Source organism: Stegostoma tigrinum, chromosome 11, assembly GCF_030684315.1.
Source record: "Stegostoma tigrinum isolate sSteTig4 chromosome 11, sSteTig4.hap1, whole genome shotgun sequence".
NCBI lineage: Eukaryota > Metazoa > Chordata > Chondrichthyes > Orectolobiformes > Stegostomatidae > Stegostoma > Stegostoma tigrinum.
In genome coordinates, this window is record NC_081364.1 from 35,019,086 (window position 1) to 35,029,959 (window position 10,874).

The 10,874-nt window shown below is 40.6% G+C and overlaps 1 long non-coding RNA gene across 1 annotated transcript; it reads left to right on the forward strand.

The window, feature by feature from the left end:
- Positions 1-1,038: 1,038 nt before the first annotated feature.
- On the forward strand, positions 1,039-8,966 carry LOC125460387 (uncharacterized). Its single transcript, XR_007249246.2, has 3 exons — positions 1,039-1,171; positions 1,321-1,405; positions 8,760-8,966. It is a non-coding gene; the product is annotated as an uncharacterized LOC125460387 (long non-coding RNA).
- The last annotated feature ends 1,908 nt before the right edge of the window (positions 8,967-10,874 follow it).

The following is a 10,874-nucleotide window of genomic DNA, read 5'->3' on the forward strand; positions in this document are numbered from 1 at the left end:
ACCCAGTTACTCAACCAGTTAAACTTGCAATCTTCCTCCATTGCTCACAGGTGCTTCGAACCTCAGAAGATGACCAGAATTCTCACTGTTCAGCTTCCTGTGTTCCAGCAAAGGGTCATTGGGACTTGAAACATTAACTTTCTCCACAGATGCTTCCAGACCTGTTGAGTTTCGCCAACACGTTCTGCCATGATTTCAGACTTTCAGCATTTGATTTTATTCCTAAATCTAATTATTGACTTGACTTGCAGTTTATTCAGTATAACTATCACACATTCATGGAATTTCACAATTCTTTAGTTCCTTAGATCATGTGGATGCTTTTTTTTTAAGCTGGCATCTCGTTTGTAAAGGTTTAAAGCTAAATGTAAACTGGGACTCGAATTGATCGTGATGTCCATTTCCACTACACCATTTATCAGTGGGCTTTTGTTGAGTTTGCAAAGATACCAAGAACCTTCCATATTATGAAGATAAAGTTGAAGTGTGAGTTCACAGTAAAAACATGAAAATGAGTCAATATTTTAAAAAATGCATGCATAGAAAAGAGACAAACTAAATAAAAGGAAGAAGTAAAGAAAACCAGCAATGTCGGAGGTTCTTAAGCATGTAAAAGTAATTGATGTAATGATGTCAGTATTGCTGACAAATGCCGAACAAATAAGGTACAACATGCAATTTTAAACTAATAGAGTTGTGCTCCTTTACATATATTCAGTAGCTAGTCGACCCGGGATATTTGTATTCTACTCAGAACATTTCCTTGAACTTCATAGTGCTATACATCAGAAGTTATTTGTTAAGAAAAAACAGGAATTTGTGATTTTGAAATGTTCCATCATCTTCATCCATGACCATAACATGTAGCCACGAATAATGAGAACACAATGTGTGGCTGTTGAATTTAACTGAATTTTGAATATCATAAAATCTACTTTCTGTTTGTTATTTTTCAGTTGACTGTACTCTCTAATCACCTTTGGTATTTATGTCTCATTTACATGCAGATTTCTATTTTGGTTTTAAAGGATTATGTCAAAACTCAAGGTTACTCATGTGCCCATGGATTAAATGACTATGCTATTATGTGAATGCTGTTTTTGGATCTGAACTATGGATTATTCGTGGTTCTCTTTGATGGTTTAATTCTGCTTCCTGGAAAAAGTGCAAAGTTAAGCAGATTTTATGATTCATTTACTGTACAAGTCATGTTGGAAATATTCGAGCGGGCAGTGATTTGAAATGTTCTTATATCTTTCTCCATTGATGCAACTGGACCTGCTGTTCCTAACATATCCATTTTTTGTTTCCAAACTCCAGCACTGATATTGTTAACTTGTAAGCACCTTTCAACACGATAAAAAGTAAAGTGCACCAGGAATACAGACAATACTGGGACACAAAGGTGGGATTTTACAAGTTTTAACATGTCTCCTTTAACTTAAGGTCAAACAGACTGTTTTGAGTTGTGGAAGATGCTGGTCATATGTTTCTGCCTGTGGCCTGACCATGTGGACTGGTTGTCATGAGGAAAGAAACCAAAAAAAAAACTTTTGGAAATCAAGTAACAATTTTGCATGTTGATACAGAAATGAAACAGATGGTCTTTAGAGATACAGTAACTGAGGACTCAATTTTATATTTTAATGGTTCAGCATCAGTTTCATTGTGTTTATTGATGGTTTTTAACTGCAAGGCCTCGCAAAATCATTTGCCTCATTCATTATCCACCCCATCTCTTCAGCACTCCTCTCTCCAGATTCTAGCCCCATTTTATATGTGCCATTCCTGGAAGAATTAGCCATTCACCAGCTATCAATTGAAAGATCCACATTCTTGAAACTTGTGCTATCTTTACAAAATAACAAAGTGTGGAGCTGGATGAACACACCAGGCCAAGCAGCATCTTAGGAGCTCAAAAGCTGACATTTTGGGCTGAGACCCTTCATCAGAAAAACCCTTCAAAAGACCCTTCATCTTTACAAAGCTGTTGTGCATCCAGACAAATGTTGGCGATCCAGCATTGACCCTCATCAGCAATATAATGGCACAGCAGCTGACGACCACACTGCCCATGGCTCATAGCTATCATAACTGACATTTCTTCATACATGTAACCTCATTCTCTCACCGTAGTTGCTATTTAACCATTAAGCCAGATAGTTTACTTGTTGTTAGATAGTAAAGTCAATAGGGAGAGAGAGAGAGAGAGAGAGAGAGAGCGATGACTGGTGGTGGTTTAACCTGAGGGTCAGCACTCCTCAGGTGAATGGAGAGATTGAGAAGATGTGTCACTCACAGTAACCTCAGCTGGTGTGTGAATTTAACCTATGCTAATGGCATCACTCTACATCACAAACCAACTGTCCACCCAAATGAATTAACCAATGCCTTAGTTACGTCCTACCTAAATATCCTAATTCACTGCTCCTACATCATGAATGTCCCACTGTAAACTCACAACTCACAAGGGAACATCATATGAAGGCAAGCAATCAAAGAGTTCCAAACAAGAGCTTTTATTTACAGTTGCCAGAAGCAAACACAGACAAAACAATCAGAGGTTGCAGTACATTGCTGCAAGGCAAAAAAATACTTATGGTGTGATGATCGACGATAATTTCACATTCCACAATTGCCTGCTACACCCAGGTCTCAGTTACTGCAACCAGATGTCAGCCAGCTCCTGACTAGCTTATAGTACCATGCAACTCTGTCACACACAAGGGGAATCCTCTTCTGCCGAATGCCTTCATTGTCCTTCTCAGAATACCACCCCAGTTCCTCCAGCTCTTCAGCATCTATAACATTGTGTATGTCAGCTGCAATGTACATTAATAAAGGAAGAATATACATGCTGAATGGTATATCCCTAGGGAGTACTGAGGAACAAAGGGACCTTAGTGTACAAGTCCATAAATCCCCGAAGGTGACAGACAGGTAGACAGATGATCAGGAAGTCATATAGGATGCTTGCTGAGAATACAGGAACAGGGTATTCTTGTCACAACTTTTATAGCAGAGCATTTAGAAAGCAGGAGCAGGACCAGATAGAGTCAGTATGGATTTTAGAATGTTTGCCATTGCCTATCCACTTCATCTCTTAAAGTAACTCTCCCCAGTGTATCAAGGTTAATTCATGCTTCATATTCTTGTAAAAACCAAAAGAACTGTGGATGCTGTAAATCAGGAATAAAAACAAAGTTGCTAGAAAAGCTCAGCAGGTCTGGCAGCATCTGTGAAGGACAAAACAGAGTTAACATTTCTCGTCCAGTGACCCTCCCTCAGAACTGATAGTGGCTGGGAAAACATCAGTCTATATGCAGAAAATAGGGAGGTGGCTGGGGTAGGGAGTAAACGATAGGATAGAGCCCAAAGAGAGAGAAAGACAGTTGGACAGACAAAGGAGTTGCTAACGATTAGGCTGGGAGGATGAATAATTGTTAATGGAGACTATTAGTGACTAGCAACAGGAGGTGTGTAGTGGCAGGCAATGTGGTAACAGAGCCTGGTGTGTGGGGTGGGGGGCTGGGACATGGAAGAAATCATGCTCGAAAAATCTGTTGGAATTCTGTGGAAATGTAATGAACAGAGTTGACAAGGGACAGCCAGTCAATGTGGTATATTTGGACTTTCAGATTAATGTGCAAGATTAAATTGCATAGGATTGGGCAAGGATATTGAGATGGATAGAAAACTGGTTGGCAGAGAGGAAACAAAGAGTAGGAATTAATGGGTCCTTTCCAAATTGGCAGGCAGTAACTAGTGGGGTGCCACAGGGATCAGTATTGGGGCCCCAGCTATTCACAATAAGAATGAATGATTTGGATGAGGGAACAAAATGTAATATCTCAAAGTTTGCAGATGATACCAAGTTGGGTGGAAGGGTGAACTGTGATGAGGATGCAGAGATCCTTCAGCATGATCTTGACAGGTTGGGTGAGTGGGCAAATTGATGGCAGATGCAACATAATATGGATATAAATGTGAGGCAATTTACTTTGGAAGCAAAAACAAGAAGGCAAATTACTACCTTGATGCCTGTAAATTGGGACAGGGGAGTGAGCTGGGAGTCCTTGTGGACCAGTTGCTGAAGCAGTCGTAGCAGGTGATAAAGAAGGTGAATGGTATGTTGGCTTTCATTGCAGGAAGTTTCAAGTACCAGAAAAGGGATGTGTTGTAGTTGTATTGGGCCTTGGTGAGACCACTCCTGGAATATTGTGTGCAGTTATGGTATCCTTTTCTGAGGAACAATGCTTGCTCTCGAGGGAACACAGCGAATGTTTACCAGGCTGAATCTGGGGATGGCGGGTCTGACATATGAGGAGAAATTGACTCGGTTGGGTGTTTTCACTGGAGTTCAGGCAAATGGGGGTGCCTCATAGACACTGATAAGATTCTAACAGGATGCAGGGAGGGTGTTCCCGATGGTGGGCGTGTCCAGAACCAGGGGTCACAGTATGATGATTCGGGTAGACAATTTAGGACGGAGATGAGGAGACATTTCTTCACTCAAAGAGTGGTGAGGCTGTAGTTTCACAGGAAGTAGTTTATGCCAAAATATTGAATCTACTCTAGAGGTGATTAGATATAGAATTTGGGGCAAATGGGATTAGAGGCATGGGAAGAAAGCAGGATTAGGCTATTAAGTTGGATGTTCAGCCATGATCATGAAGAATGGTGGAGCAGGTTAGAAGGGCTGAATGGCTTCCTCCTGCTCCTATCTTCTATGTTTCTATGAAGCTATCTTTCCAATGTTAAAGTACCAAACAATCAGAGGTTTTCCACTTTCAGATTATCTCTAACAATTACTTTGCCCTGCAACCTAACAAATTTAATTCTGCAGTCCTTCAAGGCTTAATCCTTGGTCCTGTCCCTTTCTTATCCACTTGATGCATCTCAGTGACATTACTTAAAGATATAGCAGCCCATGTACAATGACAAAATCCAGCCCCACTTCTCCACAATCTCTTTCAGTTGCCTGCCAACTTTCCGTGCATGTGGGCAGTGAGTAGAAATAATGTGCGATCATTGGACAAAACTTAATAACTCCAATCACACATGGAGACTTTTGAAACTTGCACATGCACAGTTAATTAGGCTGTCAAGGGTCAATAAACATTGCCTTTTTCAAATCTTCTTTACTTTCAGCCTGCTTGTCAATACTCAGTCTTGAATTCCCATTAAACATTAATGGCCGAATTTAAGTCCTATCATAATGCTACAAATGTTCCTGATTCCATCCTTTTCACTGGTCCAGTCTCAAACTGAAATTGACTGTTTGCAATGTTGGTATACAAATACTCCATGAGCTAAGCTTCAATCTCTTGACTTCTCAGTTACAAAGGCTACCTAGTCGCACTTCAGTAAGCTGCCCTTCTTTAGCTTTACCTCAACTGCTTCAGAATCCCTTACCCATACCTCCATCACCTTCAGACTTGAATATTCCAATGCTTTTTGGTCAGGGCTCCCAACCTCCAACTTCACACACTTCAGCTTTTCCTAAAACCTGATGGTTGTATTCTAACAGGTTTCAAATTGCAGTAACATCACAACTGCGCTTGCTAATTGGCATTGACTCCCTGCTAATTCCAATTTAAAATTCTCATCCTGTGTCCAAATCCCTAACGGTCACATTCATCCCTTTCTTTGTAAATTTTTTTAGGCATACAACAGTGCAAAGTAATACTAGCAAGATGGAGTATGAGACCTTTCTACTCTCAAGTCACATGCTGTAATACAGTGATTGCATTATGACCATTGAATCCATACAATGTGGAAGCAGTCTATTCATCTTTCAAAGAGCATCCCACTCAGACCCATCTCCTAACCTATCCCTGTAATCCTGAATTTCTCACAGCTAACCCACCTAGCCTGCAAACTATGGGCAATTTAGCATGGCCATTCCACATAATCTGCACACCTTTGAACTGTGGGAGAAAACTGGAACACCTGAAGACACAGGGAGAATGCGCAAACTCTACACAGTCAGTTGCCTGAGCGTGGAATTGAACCCAGATCCCTGACACTATGAGGCAACAGTGCTAACCACTGAGCCACCATGCCAAATGCATGTCATAAATGTTTCCTGACTATGAGACACAACATACCTCACCATTTGGAGTAGTGCCTTCAGCCATCTTGACTAAATATTTTATAATTGCCTCCCTAAAGCTCTCCAGATCTAATGACAACCCCTACTTTAGTTTCAGTGATAAATTTAGCCAATTAGATGTCTGCGAAGCAGCTTAGGGTATTTTTCAACATTGAATGTACTTTCAATTTAAGTTGTTATTATAATGCAACATATGTGTGACACTGACCAATATATAGAATGTTTAATCCGCATAAAATTGTTGATCTTGCTGGGTAAAGGAAATGTTTTCAGTCTGCTGTCTTTATGAAATGACATACTCAATAAAATCACAAGTCACGCAACACTAGGTTTTAGCCTCATAGGTTTATCTGAAATCAAAAGCTTTCAGAGCACTGAGTTTAAGTCAGGTGACCCTAAATAAATATCAGGGATAATACAATGACCTTTTTAACTGTCACATCTATATCACAACACTGGATCTAATTTTATTATAAACTTAAGTGTGCCAGTAGCCCAAGTCAGTGCACAGAAACAGGTCTAACTATAACAGAAGTGTTTGTTTTACTGGATGTGAGATTGAGCTAATACAGCTAGTCAGTAAGAGAAAACAAAGCCCAGTAAGTTGTGACAGCAACCACCAGACCAATACAATCCTCATCCGAAAAATGTATTTGTGCTACAGTTCATGACACGTCTGTAATTGAGACCAGAGCTCCTTAGCCCATTGATGAACACTGCAGGAGTCTGTGAAATGCAACAAAGATGGAGCTGTGTTAATACAGTAAGAAACTAGACTTTTTAATACAAATCATTGAGACGACATGTATCTTAGCTAGTTTTCTGAATGATGTTTGAGTATGAGGATAAAGCATTGGAGTTGACAGGCATATTTTAATGTCACAAGAACAATAGAATGAGCTGTATTTTCAGAAAACAAAAGGCGATTTCTCTGCCCTGATACTAAAGAGCAATATAGCAATACACAACACAAGGCTTTGAGTCATACCAGCAAGCAACCATCTGTCTCAAATTGACTAGGCATAGAATTGGCACAGAATGTACGAATCATGCTGGGATGCTGGGAAATTAGGAAATGCATGGGTAGGGATATTCTGAGGGTCACTGATGATTTATACGTGTACAGAATATCATCTTTCTCTATTGGCGGAATTTCATTCCACTTTGAGCACATGTATAGTGATTTTAATCAACTTGTTTAGACATGTTAAGATTCACCTCCGGGGTTTCCAAATGCAACAGTCAGATATTCCATTGCCTTAAGTAAGGCAGATGTGGTATGGAAACTTTGTGCTTTTGATGGTGCTTACTTTGATAAGGTGATCTGTCACTTTCAACAATGCATCTGTCATCTGGTTTCAGCAGTGATATATAATAGATTAGCTGAGCCTGCAATATCACCTTCAGGGGTGTAAAATAAGGCAGAATTACGGAAGATAGGAACAGCTGTTACATTTTCTGCAGCAAGCCAAGAAACATTAACTGTAGAATCAGAATTGAATTCAGCCCTAAACTCTTGATAAAGACCTGGGGGGTTTAAGATTTCCTTGTTGCAGTGAAAATCGAATACAAAATCTGTGCCAACAATTTTCTGATGCTGCTACACTACAAAGAGTCTTACGCTTCAAATTCAGTTCTATAGCCAAAATTTCTTTGGACATTCACCAACTGAGAACTGACGTGCCCTTTCCTTCACCTTGGAGACTCAACTGGTGCCACCTCAAGTGGTGGCACTGCCCAGCCTGCAGAGTTGAGCCTTCGGTTTGGGCAAGTAAGTCTAGGACATGGGCCAGCATCATTTGTTAGACCCAAGTCCCTTTATGAAACCCTCCTCCACCACCACCAAATGCCCAATACTTTTAACACATTAAAAGTGTTGTATAGACAGCATTTGTTATTATAAAAATTCTTAGCCCTGGTAAGACTGTTGGATTCTCTTGACTGTAGAAAATTGGACTCATCACAAGCAAATGAATAAACTCAGGAATGAGCTGTGTATCAAAGTTGCGCAATGCCACAGTGTACATTTTGACATTCTGTGTCCTTTGTTCAAGTACATTCAAGTGTCTCCAAGCGTCAATGCAGATATGTTTTATAATTTAGAACAATTCATCTTTTCATTCTTCTCGCCAAAATAATTAGCTTCACCTGACATTATTATCCATCTGACATTTCAATTCCTAGTCAGTTTTGACTTGTCTTTACATCTTTACAGCCTCTTTGTGTCCTCTCTCCAACTTGTATTCTGCTTAGTTGTGGCTTATCAGCAAACTTGGACACATTAATCATGGAGTGTGTGAGGGTACAGTGGGATATGAGCACTGGTTCCACTGTGGATCTTCACCTATGAAGGACAAACTCTACATCTGATCTTAGGCCAGTATGTTCAATAACTGAGTATGTTCAATAATTCAGCCCTCTAGCCACTTGCAACTAACTGATGCTGATTGCATTTCTGATTAATGAACAAAAATGGACAATAATTGCTGTCCTTAGCCTGATGTCAATATTCATATTCATCCAGCCTGTGCACTTGTTTCTAATGTTACTAATAGATTGCAAGTTTGAAAGTGAATCTCTCTCCTGGTTCTCATTACTCTGTTTGTAATCAGATTTTTTTTTGTTTTTCCACTTTTTTACACAGTGCGTGTGTATTTCCTACAAGTCTACGCAGTTTGTGGGCTCTAACATTATAAGGATCACACATCGCTGAGGTAAAGTTATATCAGAAGCAGGGTTCATTTAACACACATAGACATGGGAGAAAGCAGAAGACATGGAAGAACCCTGACAACATGAGCGGACTTACAAATGCACAAGAAGATATAGAAACAGAAATTATTCAGTTAGTAATGGCTCAAATACAAAACAAGAAGAGATATCAGTTCATGAATGACCTTGTTTTAAAAATAGAGTCCAAAAATCCAAATTTGCAGTTACAGTCTGAAATTCTTTTGTACAAATGATAGGTTGATTAGGAGGAGTTGTAGCTCTTCTCTTTAAAAATATCTTTGAAAGTCTGTCAAGGACACTTTTCTGAATGTAACTTCTGCTTCACTGTTTTGATAAAAGGAGGTTTACTTGCAGGGAACGTAAGTGCAAATCTGTAGGTGGTTTTGACAGTCCAGAGGCCTTTGCCCAGATTTAGGGGTGTTCATCAGCGAAAGTAGGTGTTGTATGGATCAGGTTTGGCCTCTAAAAACTGTCAGGAGATACACGAGGTAATGATTGGCCTATCATTTGTGCCTGTTTCTGCCCCACTGAATTATTTCTTACCACCTGAACTCAATGTTTTCTTCCCTTGTCCAGTCACTCCCTACTTACATCCGTAATTTTTCTGACTCTTTACCTCATTTTCAACATTTCCAGTGTTTTGGGCAGCAGCTGCCTCCTCTTCTATATGGATATACAATCACTTTACATGTCTGTCCCCATTAGGATGGGCTCAGAGCATTTTGTTCCTTCTTGGAAAAAATATCTGAACCATCCCCATCCACCACCACCGCCCTCCCCCGGCTGAGCTCATCCTCACTCTTTGAACTCCTTTCATTTTCTTCAAGTCAGATGGGTGTCTGTGAGTACCCGCATGAAGCCCAGTTATGCCTGGCTCTTTGTGGGGTATGTGGAACATTCCTTGCTCCAGTACTACTTTGGCTTTCACCAACAACGTTTACCCTGGTATGTCAATGACAAGTTTGGTGCTGCTTCCTTCTCATTCAGAATTGGAAACATTTATTTATTTTGCTTTCGATTTCCACCCCTCACTTGTACTGGCCCATCTCTAACTCTTCCCTCCCCTTCCTTGAATCTTTGTTTCCATTTCTGGGGATAGACTGGTCACCAATATCCACTACAAACCCACTGACTCCCACAGTTACTTTGACTATACATTATCATACCCTGCTTCCTATGAAGACTCCACTCCATTCTCCCAGTTCCTGGGTCTCCATTGCATCTGCTCTAATGATGTTACCTTTCATGGGGGTGCCTCAGTTTCCTGAGCCAAAGATTCCTCCCACTGTGATTGACAGAACACTGAGCTGTGTCTGACCCATCTTGTGCACTTCTGCTCCCCCCATCCATTATCCTCCCTCCCACAACAATGATAGGGACCCCTTGTCCTCACCTACCATCCCACCAGCCTCCACATCTGAGAGGTTGTAAGCCATCATTTTTGTCACCTTCAGTGGGATGCCATCACTAGACACATACTCCCCTCCCCCTCTTTGTCACCTTTCTGCAGGAACCTTAGACTCCAGGACATCCTGCTCCACTCTTTCTCTACTCCCAACACTTCCCATATCCCAGCAGCAGCTTCCCATATAATTACAGAAGGTGTAACACCTACCCGTTTACTTCTTCCATCTTTACTGTCCACTGCTCAGACAGACATTTCAGGTGAAGCAGCAATTTACCCACACTTCATTCAATCTAGTCTACAATATTCGCTGCTCACAATGTGCTCTACTCTACACTGGTGAGATGAAATTCAGATCGGGCAACTGGTTAGCAGAACACCTACATTCTGTTCAGAAAAATTACCCTGAGCTTCCAGGTGCCAGCAAATTCAACACACCACTGAGTTCCCACAGCAACATTTCTGACGTAGGCCTGTTATAATGTTCCAGTGAGCCCTAAAGGAAACTCGAAAAACAGTATTGCATTCTCCATTTGAGGATACTGCAGCATCTAGGACTCTGTATTGAGTTCAATAAGTTTTGATTTAATCTTTTTTTTCACACACTCCAAAACTGTCATG